This window comes from Triticum dicoccoides, chromosome 1A (genome assembly GCF_002162155.2).
Source record: "Triticum dicoccoides isolate Atlit2015 ecotype Zavitan chromosome 1A, WEW_v2.0, whole genome shotgun sequence".
Taxonomy (NCBI): Eukaryota; Viridiplantae; Streptophyta; class Magnoliopsida; order Poales; family Poaceae; genus Triticum; species Triticum dicoccoides.
In genome coordinates, this window is record NC_041380.1 from 553,285,673 (window position 1) to 553,301,454 (window position 15,782).

Consider the following 15,782-nt stretch of genomic DNA (forward strand, 5'->3'; position numbering starts at 1 on the left):
GACACACGTGCTCGAGTTGCTGAGGGAGGTTCTAGTGCCCACATGGTACAGAAGAAGAACTCCCAGTCCAACAAGTTCAAAAACAATAAGAACAAAACTCAGGGCAAAGGCAAGTTTGATACAAAGAACAAGCCATCACATTCTACCAACTTCAAGAAGAATTCTCATAAGAAGGGGAAGGGACTTTGTCATGTCTGCGTTGATCCTAATCACTGGGCTCCGAAGTGTCCTAACCGCTTTGAGGAGCGCGAACATGAGAAGAGCGGCAAGTCCGCTAATGTTGTCATCGGTGATACTGATATGAAGGAATCAGGGTACGGTATTTTTCCTACCATCCTTTCAGTATTTCAATCCCCTGATTGGTTAATTGACACCGGTGCCAATGTACATGTTTGTGCTGACGCCTCCATGTTTTCTTCTTACCAGGCAACAGGGACTTCACCTGTGCTGATGGGGAACGGGTCACATGCCATCGTTCGAGGTGTTGGTACGGTCGATCTGAAGTTTACTTCGGGAAAGACTGTGCGTCTGAAGAACGTTCATCATGTGCCGTCCATCAATAAAAATCTCGTTAGCGGTTCCCGTTTATGTCGAGATGATTTTAAGTTGGTTTTCGAATCCAATAAAGTTGTAATTTCTAAGTGTGGACAATTTGTTGGAAAAGGCTATGAGTGCGGAGGCTTGTTCCGCCTATCTTTGTCAGATATTTGTACTAAAGTTATTAATAATGTTTACCACAATAATGAGTCTGATATTTGGCATTCACGACTTTGTCATATTAACTTTGGTTGCATGACACGGTTAGCCAATATGAATTTAATTCCGAAAATCTCTACTGTCAAAGGCTCCAAGTGCCAAGTATGTGTGCAAGCTAAGCAACCTCGCAAGTCCCATAAGACTGCAGAGGCTAGAGACTTGGCGCCACTAGAGCTTATACATTCTGATCTTTGTGAGATGAATGGTGTGTTGACAAAAGGTGGAAAGAGATACTTCATGACGTTGATTGATGACTCCACTAGATATTGTTATGTGTATCTTCTGAAATCAAAATATGAGGCTTTGACTTTCTTTAAAAACTATAAAGCTGAGGCAGAGAACCAACTTGATCGAAAAATTAAACGGCTTAGGTCCGATCGTGGTGGAGAGTATTTTTCCAATGAATTTGATCTGTTTTGTGCGGAAATGGTATAATCCATGAGAGGACGCCTCCCTACTCACCCTAGTCAAATGGGGTAGTCGAAAGAAAGAACCGAACTCTAACTGATATGGTTAACACCATGTTAGACACTTCGGGTCTATCCAAGGAATGGTGGGGGGAGGCGCTAATGACTGCGTGTCATGTCCTAAACCGAGTTCCCACAAAGCATAAGACCATGACTCCATTTGAGGAATGGGAAAGGAAAATGTTGAAACTCTCTTACCTACGTACTTGGGGTTGTTTGGCGAAAGTCAATATACCAATTCCCAAGAAGCGCAAGCTTGGACCAAAAACCGTGGATTGTGTTCTTCTGGGCTATGCTTTTCATAGCATCGGCTATAGATTTTTGATAATAAAATCTGAGGTATCCGACGTGCATGTTGGTACGATTATGGAATCAAATGATGCAACTTTCTTTGAGAACATATTTCCTATGAAGGATATGTCGAGTTCATCAAATCAGGAGATACCTACTCCATCTAGTGAGGAATTTACTGTAATTCCTGAACCCACCATTGCGATGGAACACGTTGAGAATCCTGTTGAGGGTAACAATGGAACTCCTATGAGGAGTAAGAGACAGAGGACTGCAAAGTCTTTTGGTGATGATTTCATTGTGTACCTCGTGGATGACACACCCAGGACTATTTCAGAAGCCTATGCATCTCCTGATGCTGACTACTGGAAGGAAGCTGTACGTAGCGAGATGGATTCCATCTTAGCTAACGGTACCTGGGAGATCACTGACCGCCCTTATGGGTGCAAACCTGTAGGATGTAAGTGGGTGTTCAAGAAGAAGCTTAGACCTGATGGTACGATTGAAAAGTACAAGGCACGGCTTGTGGCCAAGGGTTATACCCAGAAAGAAGGTGAAGACTTCTTTGATACTTACTCACCCGTGGCTAGACTGACCACAATTCGGGTGCTATTATCACTGGCTGCCTCACATGGTCTTCTCGTTCATCAAATGGACGTTAAGACGGCTTTCCTCAATGGAGAGTTGAAGGAGGAAATTTACATGGATCAGCCAGATGGTTTTGTAGTACCTGGTCAAGAAGGAAAGATGTGCAAGTTATTAAAGTCTTTATATGGCCTTAAACAAGCTCCTAAGGAGTGGCATGAGAAGTTCGAAAGAACATTAACTGCTGCCGGCTTTGTAGTAAACGATGGTGACAAGTGCGTGTACTATCGCTATGGTGGGGGCGAAGGAGTTATTCTTTGTCTGTATGTCGACGACATATTGATCTTTGGAACCAAACTTGATTTAATCAAGGAGGTTAAGGATTTCTTATCTCGCTGTTTTGAGATGAAGGATCTAGGAGTAGCTGATGTTATCTTAAACATCAAGCTGTTGAGAGATGAGAATGGTGGGATCACACTGGTTCAGTCTCATTATGTGGAAAAGGTCTTGAATCATTTTGGGTATAGCGACTGCACACCTTCTCCAACTCCATATGATGCTAGTGTGTTGCTTCGAAAGGAAAATCGACGGACTGCTAGAGATCAACTGAGGTATTCTCAGATTATTGGCTCGCTTATGTATTTGGCGAGTGCCACGAGGCCTGACATCTCTTTTGCTGTGAGTAAGCTGAGTCGGTTTGTGTCAAAACCGGGAGATGATCATTGGCATGCGCTTGAGAGAGTTACGCGCTATTTGAAAGGCACCGCGAGCTATGGGATTCACTACACCGGGTATCCAAGGGTACTGGAGGGTTATAGTGACTCAAACTGAATATCTGATGCTGATGAGATTAAGGCCACAAGTGGTTATGTTTTTACACTTGGTGGTGGCACTGTTTCCTGGAAGTCTTGCAAGCAGACCATCTTAACGAGGTCAACTATGGAAGCAGAACTCACAGCATTAGACACTGCCACTATTGAAGCAGAGTGGCTTCGTGAACTCTTGATGGACTTACCTATGGTTGAAAAACCAATACCCCCTATCCTGATGAACTGTGATAATCAAACTGTGATCGTCAAGATAAACAGTTCTAAGGACAATATGAAGTCCTCAAGGCATGTGAAGAGGAGACTAAAATCTGTCAGAAAATTGAGGAACTCCGGAGTTATTACATTGGATTATATCCAAACGTCGAAAAACTTGGCAGATCCCTTCACAAAGGGTCTATCACCTAATGTGATAGATAATGCATCGATGGAGATGGGTTTGAGACCCACCGCATGAGTTGTCCATAGTGGTAAACCACTCTATGTGATCGGAGATCCCGTGAAGTAGAAGTGGGAGACAAGCTGTTGGTCAGCTAAGAGAAGAGTATCCCTATATTAATTATCCCACTCCGTGAAGATGCAATACTCTCCTGATCTGCATGGCAGGTTGATACTTATCTTAATGTGTTCCAAGTGGCTTATTCGGGTAAGCAGAGATGTTGTCCTGCAGAACATCTTCTGAGGAACACACCTATATGAATTTGACTGTTAACGTCGCAGTCTGTGAGAATTGGGTGTTCTCTAATAAATTCATGAAAGGCCCTGGAGTATGACGTATACGCTCCACCCGCGGGGAAGCCTTGCGGCAGCCCAGTATCGGTCAAGAATTTGTGTGAAACTAGTTTCACAAAAAACTTGTAGTTCAAGGCATAGTCCACTATTCAAGTTGTGATCTAGTGTAGCATAAATTTCTAAGTGGAAGTTCAACTTTACAGTCTCCACTAAGCACCAATATATAAAACAATGTTTTGAAACTAAATGATGAGATGTGCCAATGAGACTTTGTAGGGAATTGTTGGAATTTTGCTAGTAGGCCTTTGGCCCAAAGCCCAACTAAAATTCTGAAATTCTCTTCGCCCATTCATGCACACATGTGAGTGGAGTGAGTGAGGCTAAAATTTAGTCCCACCCTGAAAGTTCAGAGAGAGTTGCACCTCTTTATAAGGTGAGCTCTTCTACCACTTGTATGAGCATAAGAAGAGGAGACCTACACGCCACGCCTCGCCTCGCCTCGCCTCGCCTCGCCTCGACGCGCCGCGGGTTGCGGGATTGAGCCGAGCCGAGGACAGAGCTATGCACGTTGTCTATATTTTTGCTGCATGGGAAAATTAATGAGTCATTAATTAATAATTAACGGACGCGTTAATTACTGAACCGTTTCTGATTCTTTTGGATCGTGACAACTCGGACGTGGGGTTTACTCCCACGACCTACCCGGCCCGCAATATATAGTCAGGCAGACGTCTACCCTAGCCGCCGCCGCTTCGTATGGTTTCTCACCACCATTCCAGATCATTGCGCCGTCAAGCAAGTCTTCTCCATCCCTCCTTCTGGCGTGCACCGCGAGAAGGGACAGCAGGCCTCCGGAACCCCGCCTCTCGTGATCTTGTACGGGAGAGGGGCGATCAGGTTTTTGGGGAGTGCACTCGCGTGACTGCTGGCAGCGACGACTTCGCGAACGACGACTTCTTCCCCGACCTCGGCAACCTCGTCCTCGACGACATGGGCGACAATGTCAACGCCGGCGGTGCTGCACCGTATGTGATTCTATCTTTCCTGTTCGAGATCATGGTAGAATTCATGCTTCTAGTATGTGCCCTAGATGTGATATGTTCATCTGCTATGCTAGTTCGCATGATTAGTTTAATCTCTGCTGCTGTGGTCATGATTTATCTTCTGTTTATTTGGATTAAATCTCATAGTAATTTGCTTATATTTACAACAGGTTAACGAGGCGCGGCGTGGTGTGATGATTCAGGTGGATGATCGTCGTAGGCGACAAGGCGAGACAGAGCTGCGACGACGACACCAATGGGCGATCTCATGGCCGGCTGTTGGTGGATGCACATGGAAGCAACTTTAAGTGCCTCGTGCAAACCCATGAACGGATACCGGTCGTGCAGCGCCGGGTGTGCCATCCAGCGGAACTTGCTCCTGTCCTTCATCAACCGTATGGCCTGATCCAACAGCAAACATCAACCCCCCCGCGCCGCCCCTCCCTCCCCGAGCGGGGCGACCGGGGCGGCCCTCCCTCCCCTCCCTCCCCGAGCGGGGCGACCGGGGCGGCCCTCCCTCCCCTCGCCGCCCAGCCCCCACCTCCCACCCCTCCTCCCGCCGCTGCCGCCGGCTGGCGTGGCCGGGCGTTGCCCGCGCGGCGTCGTGGCAAAGCCGGCGGTGGCGGCCCTCTTTCTCTCCCTCTTGCGGTTCCCCGGCTCGGGCGGCGGTTTCCGGTGATGGTGCACCTCGGCGGGCGGTTCTCCGGTGTAGATCGGGCTCAGATGCGGCGGCGGCGCGGCCCTTTGGCGGCGGTGGCGGCTGGCGGCGGGGGTTGGTCGGCGAAGCCCTGTAGGCCCAGATCCGGGTCCTTTTGGGCCCGATCTGGGTCAGGGCGGGTTGGTCTGGCCTCCGACGGGTCTCCTCCGGCTGGGCTGGCGGGATGAGGTCGTTGGGATCGGTGGCTCTGCGCTGCGTCGGCTGCAGTGCAGCGGCAGGAGCTTAACGGGCCCGATCTGGGCCCGGCTGGGCAGGGGGTCCAGCGTGCTCCTGCGCCTGCGTCCGGTCTGCTACGGCTTGTGCCAGTGGAGGTTGTCCCCTCCCACGTGGCTGTGGTGCTCCTGGTCCCTATCGACGATGGTCTCGCTTGGTTCGGCCGGCCTCGCAGCGTTTGCGGTGGAGAGACGACGGTGGTGTCCTCGTGACTGTGGTGGCGCAGATTGGTGGGCGGTTGGCATGGTGGAGCCGCCGCTTGGTCCTAGGTTGTGGGTATAAAGGGCAGGGCAAAATCCCTCTCGGGTCCGCCCGACACCGGCGCGGTGACGCCTGTGGGCGCCATCAACCTTCTTGAAGGGCGTCGGGAGTACCTCTCGCCCGCTTCCCTCCGTGTACCGGGAGAAATCCTAGGATTCGTCCGGGCAGCAGCGGCGTTGTCGTCGCAGTCCTTCTTGAGGGTGTTGCTTAGTTCACGGCGACTCGATGGCATTGGAGCGTGGTGGATGTTTCCGGTGGGCGCAGCGGTTGCGGGATGCCTCAGCTTTCGTTCATCCGGTGCTGCCGGTATTTCTTTCTCTTGATTTTCTCTTGCTTTTCTTTTAGGCATGATTGTGCTGTTTGCCCCAGCGTCGAACTTCTGGATGTATCGGGTGATTGCTATATTAATATAGCGGGGCGAAAGCCTATTTCGATAACAGCCAAATCAACAAAAACCAGCAAATATGCGAACCATGGGCTTAGCTATAGTTAACTTACCCATATGACAAGGTTCCGATCCTCGGCGACGGCCTGGGCGGGGTCGAAGGGGGTCCGTCCTGTGATCAACTCCAGCAGCACGACGCCGAAGCCGTACACGTTCGACTTGGTGGCCACCCTCCCAGTAGCTAACATCTCTGGGGCAATATTAGTACTTCGCGTGAAGCTCTCTTCCTCTGCAGCTACCTGGTGAAGCTCTGCCAGTCCATACTGCGACAGCTTTGGGTGGTAGCCATCTCCGAGCAAGATGTCCGAGCTACTCATGGGTTTGCAGTACACCACACCTTGGTGGTGTAGATACTCCAAACCCTTGGCCACGCCAGCAGCTATGTTTATCCTTGTGTTCCAGTCTAGCAGTGCTTTGCCAGGAGACCGATCTGTTGAGCACAAGATCGATCCGGTGGTTAGTTAATCAACACAGACTCAAGCGATTGAATCGTGGGCAAAATTAATTTACTGGGTTTTGGTATACCAATAAATACCATGGAGGTGATTTTGGAGAGAAACCCAATGGCATGTACTCGTGAACCAAGATCCCGCGATTGCCGTCCGCGCAAAAGCCAACGAGGTTGACGACATTCGGGTGGCGCAGCGAGCTCAGCATCAGGACACGGGCAAGAAACTCCTTATTGAGTTGTTCTGATGATGATGATGATGATCCACTAGGATCAAAGGCATGCTGCAGCTTTATAGCAACAACCTAAAACGAATATTGTATGATGATCCACTCATACATCAATTTCCGCCTCATGCACGTCGATCATGACATCATGCATGGTACGTAGTACGTACATATATGAAACTAAGTGAAGAATGGATTAGCTAGCTAGCCAGGATCATCACCTGATTGACGCTCCTGAGGTAGCCTTTGTAGAGACTCGCCGTCCGAACGATGCGGAAGCCGTCTCTGAAGTTTCTGGTCGCCGCGGCGAGCTCGTCGAAGGTGAAGGTTCGTGCCGCGGTGGCAGTGGCGGCGACGCTGCTGCGGCTGTGGGGATCGCCCCGGGGAGGCGGTGGGACTTCCTTCCTTGCCCCCAGGCAGAGGAAGCAGCTGGAACCACCCATCGCCGGCGGAGAGGAGGAGCCACCGCAGTGCTTGAAGGAGAAAGTTTGCAAGGAAGGAGCCAGTAACTACTCTCAGCCACCGCACCACTACTAGTGGCTTGTGGCCTTAAGTGGCCAGCACCGCTTGCCGAAGACGGAAACCACCAACAACTTGAAAGCGCGTCTACTCGATCACTTTTCCAGAAACGGAAACCAGCAACGACCAGCAAGTAGTACTCCCTTCATTTTTTTAATCTGCATATAAAATTTAGTCAAAGTCAAACTTTGTTTACAGAGAGAGTATATCTCCGACCGTAGTCTCTTCTGAATAGTCAACGGGGTTGCACTTTGACCATCGAATAAAGCATGCAAGTTACACTAGTATTTTACAGACCATATAGTGCTCGGTGCTCGAGTTTAGCTAGCACAGTACGACAGAGTGCACCGTCGGGCAAAAAAAAAGAGAGATGTGCGTGCTAAACATGGACATCTGCGTAAGGCCGTGTATATATATATGTGTGTGTATTTAAAGTTGAACTGATGAATTTTGTACATAACTGTCCAACTACAACCACTTGTCTTCATTATATAATATATACACTTTTGATCATCATATTTTTTAAGGGAAAAACTTCTGAAATCATCAACTACAAAGAACATCAGAAGTACAAATTACATCCAAGTCCGTAGACCACCCGCCGATGACTATGAGCACCGGAGTGAACTGAAGGTGCGCCGCCGTCATTGCCCCTTCCTCATCGGTGCCGGACAAACCTTGTTCTAGTAGACAACCCAGAAGTAGTCCCGCCAAAGCCCTATAGGACCAACATACCAAAATAGTAACCTCCGTCGATGAGGAGAAGAGTAGATTAGAAGGATCCAACCTGTAGCTACACAAACACCGACGAACCAAGACTGGATCCACCAAAGATTTGATCATCATATTTGACAAGATCTTTGGGTGCATAGAATTGACAATAAGTAATGTACATAATTTTTTGTCCAAACGATTTTCCCCAATGCCGCACTAAAATTAAATACCCATTAATTAATGATTGTATATTTCTTAGCTAAAATATAATTTAACTTAAGAGTGAGGATTTGGTCCCCGAGTGTTTTGTTACCTGACGAAGCTATGTACCTAGGGTAGGGTCATGGATCTGATCAAGATACCCTCCCCAAGGACATCCCTTAAAGAACCAGAAGCAGTCGAAGAAAAATCATCGTCCACTCGACCATAAAGCCATGTTCCACTCGACAGTCTTGAAGACACTCGACCATACGAACAACCACTCGACTACCAGAAGACTAAGAGCCACTCACCCTGCAACGGTCGGGATTTAAGTCATAGCTTTAATAGTCATTTATGTACTTTTATTACAGGCGTTATCGGTAACGTCTCTACCTTTATGTACCTTAAACCCTTTGTAACTGAGGGCGGGAGGGGTCTGGCGAACTCTATATAAGCCACCCCCTCCTCAGGGACAAGGGTTCGCACCCCCTGTAACTCACACGAGTATAATCCAGTCGACCGCCTCCGGGCTCCGAGACGTAGGGCTGTTACTTCCTCCAAGAAGGGTCTGAACTCGTAAAACTCGCGTGTACAACTCCTCCATAGCTAGGATCTTGCCTCTACATTCCTACCCCCCATTCTACTGTCAGATCTAGAACCACGACAGTTGGCGCCCATCATGGAGCGGGTGTCTTAGCGACTTGTTGGAGAGGTTGCAATTTTTCCGATCCCCTTCATCATGGTTTCAGGCGGAGGTTTGGCTGAGGGCCGCGAGATCCGTCTCAGCGCGCTCGTGTTTGTCGCCGACGACTCCGCTTGGCTTCAGGAGGCTCCACTCGACGTCGACGCACTCCTCGTCCGCGGGGCAACGCACTTTCGCGCGTGCATCCGCGGCGTCCTCCTGCGGCAGCCGTCGACCCAGTATCGGTCGGCTCCTATGGCTTCCACCCTCCCTTCGGCCCGCCGGAGCAAACGTTACGGTCGATCGAGGCTTCAGCGTTGGGTGAAGCATGCGGTGGCTCGCCAGTCGGCCACCCCCCAAGTCGCGGCAATCGAGCCCGACGAAACCCTCTACGGCCTGTTCGATCTGTCGACTGGCTCCGTAGAGACTGCATCCGAGTACGACAGCAACGACACAGCGGCGGAAGTTTTGATGGTCAATGGACCACGCAGTCCTCCTGGCTTCACCCGTGAAGACGAAGGCGATGGGGGCGGCAATCCGTCGCGTATTCATGAAGAGTACCGCCCGAACCCCTCTCTTCGTAGGGGAGAGAAGAACTTCGCCGCCGGAACATGGATGCACTTCACACTCCTATCGTTGGAGAAACCCCTGAGGCCCAGGCCTTGGAGGAGGCGCGCCTGGCCAACTTGGCTGAGCGCACTCGACTGGAGAATCTTCAGCGCGCACTCGACGAGCGTGCTCGACAGCGTGCTCCCGAATCCAGTCGACGTCAACTTTTTCCGCCTCCGACTCAGGTATACCGAACTTCGATCCAGAATCTCGCAGATGTAGCCCGGATAGCGGAGTCGATCCAACCTTCTCAGTCAGAAGCTGGTCGAGGTTTAGTGCATATCAGGGCCTTGCTCCGTGCGGCTGGAGAGCAGAATACAGCAGTATCTCAGTCGCGGAATAAGATCCATAGCAGATCCGTGGTTGCGGACACAGTTCAGTCGGCTCACAGCCCAAGATCGCCCCCGATGCGTGAGGGATGTGGGGATCGACGAGATCAGTACAGAAACCGTGAGCAGTATGATCACCGAGTCGATCGCCATGATCGTCGTCGAGTGCCCAAGCCTCCTCCAAGGAGTGGGTCGTACGTGCCTCGACAACATGATGACAGGCGCCCTCACAGTATGGGGCAAGGGATTCCAGTCGATCCCAAAGAGCCGGGCTTTGATGCAAGATCTATTCTTGTTCAGGGTTTGGTCGACAGAAACAGAGCTCACCAAGAGGGTCATGACAGAGATCTACCAACCACCAGCAGGGTGCATGTCTCAGGTCCGGAGTGCTTCCGCAGAGCCATCAGGGCTGTAGTGATTCCCCCAACTTCAGGTTGGTGACTGGAGTCAGTAAGTTCACTGGTGAGTCCAAGCCTGATACTTGGCTTGAAGACTACCGAGTGGCTGTCCAGATTGGTGGCGGCAATGATGAAGTGGCCATGAAACACCTTCCTCTGATGCTGGAGGGCTCGGCTAGAGCATGGCTGAATCAGTTAGCACCTAGTAGTATTTACACTTGGGAAGATCTTGCCCGAGTATTTGTCAGAACATTCGAAGGTACTTGCAAACGGCCGACAGGGTTGACAGAATTACAGTGTTGTGTTCAGAAACCGAATGGGACTTTGAGAGATTATATCCAGAGATGGATCACATTGCATCACACGGTGGAGAATGTGTCTGATCATCAGGCAATTTGTGCCTGTAAAGAAGGTGCCAAGTATCGGGAGTTGAATCTGAAATTCGGTCGGATAGGAGATATGACTCTGACTCGGATGATGGAAATTGCCACCAAGTATGCCAACAGTGAAGAAGAAGACCGACTCCGGAGTGGCAAGCATAAAACAGTCGCCCATGAAACCGGAGGAGGAAACTCCAGTCGGAAGCAGAAGCGCAAAGCCGAGCCAGCCGCTCCTGGTGAAGCTTTAGCCGTGACTCAAGGAAAGTTCAAGGGGAATCCCAAAGGGCCGTGGAACCCCAAGAAAGTAAAAGATGAAGATGGGAATGATGTGCTGGATTTGCCATGCCACATCCACACCAAAAAAGATGAAGAGGGTAATTTCATTTACCCGAAGCATACCACTCGGCAGTGTCGACTCCTAATCCAACAATTCCGAGAGAAACAACCCAAGGAAAAGGAGAAAGAAGCAGACAAGGTTGAGGACGAGGAAGAGGATGATGATGGTTATCCCCACGTGAATTCCACTCTGATGATTTTTGCTGACGTTGAGAGTAAAAGTCGATTGAAAGTCATCAACAGAGAAGTGAACATGGACACATGGTCGCTCCGGTGACACCCAGTTATTTGAAGTGGTCCCGGACTGCCATTACATTCGACCAGTCCGATCACCCAGCGCACATAGCCACCCCTGGGAGGCAAGTGTTGGTGGTCGACCCAGTAGTCGAAGGCACCTGACTGACTAAGGTTCTGATGGATGGTGGCAGTGGCCTGAATATACTGTATGCAGAGACGTTGAAAGGAATGGGCATTCCGATGTCCAGACTCAGTGAAAGTAATATGAGTTTCCATGGGGTCATTCCTGGCAAGAAGGCTGCATCACTCGGCCAGATTGCTCTCGACGTGGTTTTCGGTGATTCCAAGAATTACCGCAAAGAAAAGTTGACATTTGAAGTTGTGGATTTCCAGAGTGCCTATCATGCTATTCTGGGCAGGCCAGCTTATGCACGTTTTATGGCTTAACCATGTTACGTGTTTCTCAAATTAAAGATGCCTGGTCCCAAAGGGGTGATCACTATCACTGGTAGTCGGAACAAGGCGGAAGAGTGCTTCCAGAAGGGCTCAAAGATCGCCGATGCACAGATGGCAGTAGCAGAATTGCAAGAATATCAAAAAAATGCAGATCCGAGTGATTTGTTGCGGGCCAAGAAGCCCGCCACGGACTCAACATTCCAGTCGTCTGGCGAAACAAAGTCGATTCACATTCACTCGACGGATTCCAATGTTGCTCCGACTCACATTTCAACAACACTCGACTCCAAACAGGAAGAAGCGCTCACCCAGTTCCTCCGTGAGAACTAGGACATCTTTGCATGGAAATCTTCGGACATGCCAGGTGTTCCCAGGGGACTGGCTGAGCATCGTTTGCGAGTCGACCCAAAAGTGAAACCAGTCAAAGAAAATCTTTGATGGCCCGCCGTACAGAAGAGGAAGGCAAACGGTGAAGAGGTGGCTCGGCTTTTGGCAGCTGAGTTTATCCGTGAGATTTACCACTCCGAGTGGTTAGCTAATGTTGTCATGGACCCAAAGAAGGACGACTCACTTCGCATGTGCATCGACTTCAAACATATCAATCGGGCCTGCCCGAAAGATCACTTTCCTCTCCCTCGCATCGACCAGATAGTCGACTCAACTGCGGGTTGCGAGCGTTTGTCCTTTTTGGATGCCTACTCCGGGTACCACCAGATCTGTCTGTACGGACCCGACGAGATAAAAACAGCTTTCATCACCCCATTTGGGTGCTTCTATTATGTCACCATGCCATTTGGTTTGAAGAACGCTGGAGCCACATTCATGTGGATGATTTAGAAGTGCCTGCTCACTCAGATCAGTCGGAATGTGTAAGCATACATGGATGATATTGTGGTCAAGTCACGTAAAGGTTCCGACCTACTGACTGACCTTGCTGAAATCTTTGCCAACCTCAGAAGGTATGATATCAAGCTTAATCCATCAAAATGCACGTTTGGAGTTCCAGGCGGAAAATTACTCGGTTTTCTCGTTTCCGAACGAGGGATCGACGCTAACACAGAGAAAGTGGGTGCTATACTCCAGATGAAACGCCCTGTGCGTGTGCATGATGTCCAGAAGCTTACTGGTTGTTTGGCCGTCCTAAGTCGATTCATTTCTCGCCTCGGTGAAAAGGCACTGCCTCTTTACCGACTAATGAAGGAATCAGATAAGTTCGAGTGGACTCCTGAAGCTGATGCAGCATTCACAGAGCTAAAAGCCCTACTTTCCACCCAACCGGTGCTTGCTACCCCAATCAGCAAAGAGCCTTTACTGCTTTATATAGCAGCCACTGGACAAGTCGTTAGTACAGTACTTACGGTCGAGCGGGAAGAAGAGGGAAAAGCTTATAAAGTTCAGCGCCCGGTTTATTATATTTCTGAAGTTCTCACTCCGTCAAAGCAGAGATATCCACACTATCAGAAGCTTGTTTATGGGATTTACATGACCACGAAGAAGGTTGCACACTATTTCTCTGATCACTCTATTACAGTCGTCAGCGATGCTCCATTGTCGGAGATTCTGCACAACAGAGATGCAACAGGTCGAGTGGCCAAATGGGCGATTGAACTCCTTCCTCTAGATATAAAGTTTGAGGCAAAGAAAGCTATCAAGTCCCAAGCAGTGGCAGATTTCCTCGCCGAGTGGATCGAACAACAACTGCCGACTTAAGTTCACTCAGAGCACTGGACCATGTTCTTTGATTGATCCAAAATGCTGAATGGTTCTGGTGCTGGGGTAGTACTGGTTTCCCCCCGAGGAGACAAGCTCAGATACGTCCTCTAGATTCACTTTGATTCCTCCAATAACGAAGCAAAATATGAAGCACTCCTATATGGGTTACGTATGGCCATTTCACTCGTCGTCCGTCGCCTTATGGTTTACGGCGACTCAGATTTGGTGGTCAATCAAGTGATGAAAGAATGAGACGTTAGAAGCCCAGCCATGACTGGTTACTGCAATGCGGTGAGGAAGTTGGAAAAGAAGTTTGAGGGGTTAGAACTCCATCATATACCCCGTCTGAAAAATCAAGCAGCCGATGACTTGGCGAAGATAGGTTCCAAGAGAGAAGCCATTCCCAGCAATGTGTTTTTGGAACATATTCACACACCGACAGTTCAGGAAGATCCTTTTACGGAAGAGCCCCCGCAGCCTAAGAGCGCCACAGATCCGACTGAAGTCGAGGTCCCAGCCGTGGTCGACCTAATCATGGAGGTTCTGGTCATTACTCCTGACTGGACAGTGCCGTACATTGCGTACATCCTTAGGAAGGAACTCCCAGAGGACGAAGAAGAAGCTCAACAGATCGTCCGTCGATCCAAGGCCTTTACTGTGATAAGAGGACAACTGTTCAGGGAAAGCGTGACTGGAGTCGGTCAGAGATGTATAACACCAGAAGAAGGTCGAATGATCCTCAACGACATCCACTTGGGGACCTGTGGTCACCATGCGTCCTCTCGGGCCATCGTGGCTAAAGCATACCGAGCCGGATTCTATTGGCCACGAGCAAATGAAATGGCGAAAGATATAGTCGACAGATGTGAAGGCTGCCAGTTTTACTCGGACATGTCTCACAAGCCAGCGTCAGCCCTGAAGACCATTCCCCTCGTCTGGCCCTTTGCTGTTTGGGGATTGGATATGGTTGGGCCACTGAGAACTGGTAGGAGCGGCTTCACTCATGTGCTCGTGGCAGTCGACAAGTTTACCAAATGGATCGAAGCTAAACCTACCAGAAGCTATGCACCTAGGGTAGGGTCATGGATCTGATCTGAGCTTTCTGCGCTTCTCAAGGCACATGAGTCGACTATGCTTCAGTCGCTCACTCGCAGTCGGACGGACAAGCGGAAAGGGCGAATGGCCTAATTCTCAAAGGACTGAAACCCCGACTGATGCGTGATTTCAAACACGCAGTAGGCGCTTGGGTCGATGAACTTCCATCAGTTCTTTGGGGGTTGAGGACAACTCCCAATCGGTCGACTAGACGAACTCCTTTCTTTTTGGTCTATGGAGCCGAATCTGTTTTGCCAAGTGACCTGCTCCACAACGCACCCCGAGTCGAGCTCTTCTTCGAAGAGGAAGCAGAGCAGGCCCGACAAGATTCAGTCGACCTCTTAGAGGAGGAAAGAGAGATGGCCTTGATCCGGTCGACCATTTATCAGCAAGACTTGCGTCGATTCCACGCCAGAAACATGAGGGGTCAAACCTTTCAAGAGGGAGACCTGGTTCTTCGAGTGGATCAACAGAAACCACACAAGCTCGCCCCGGCTTGGGAAGGTCCCTTCATCATCACCAAAGTTCTCCACAATGGAGCATACCATCTTTACAGCGTTGAGCATTAGAAGGACGAGCCACGGGCTTGGAACGCGGAGCTGCTTCGCCCCTTTTATACTTAAGCACTCGTTCGAATAAAATGTAATAAGAAGTACCTTTGTAATTTGTTCATCAAAGACAAGAGCTTTTCAGTCTTCTCACACGATTGGTGTTGTTTTTATTTACCTCCGAAATCCCCCAGTGGGTGGGCTTAGCCGCGAATCCGTTTCGCCTAAGTTTCAAAGAAAACCCTACCGAGTGATGAGCAAGCCTCTCACTCGGGAGGCTTAGCCGCGAATCCGTTTCGCCTAAGCTCGAAAGAAAATCCTACCGAGTGGTGAGCAATCCTCCCACTCGGGGGCTTAGCTGCAGTCCAGTACTCGCCTAAGTTTGTAAAATCCTACCGAGTGGCGAGCAATCCTCCCACTCGGAGGCTTAGTTGCAGTCCAGTACTCGACTAAGTTTATAAAATCCTATCGAGTGGCGAGCAATCCTCTCACTCGGGGGCTTAGCTGTAGTCCAGTACTCGCCTAAGTTTGTAAAATCCTACCAAGTGGTGA

General features: G+C 49.8%; 1 pseudogene; it reads right to left on the minus strand.

Annotated features, from left to right (window-relative positions):
• Positions 1-4,900: 4,900 nt before the first annotated feature.
• On the minus strand, positions 4,901-7,456 carry LOC119327381 (annotated as a pseudogene).
• Between the last annotated feature and the right edge of the window lie 8,326 nt (positions 7,457-15,782).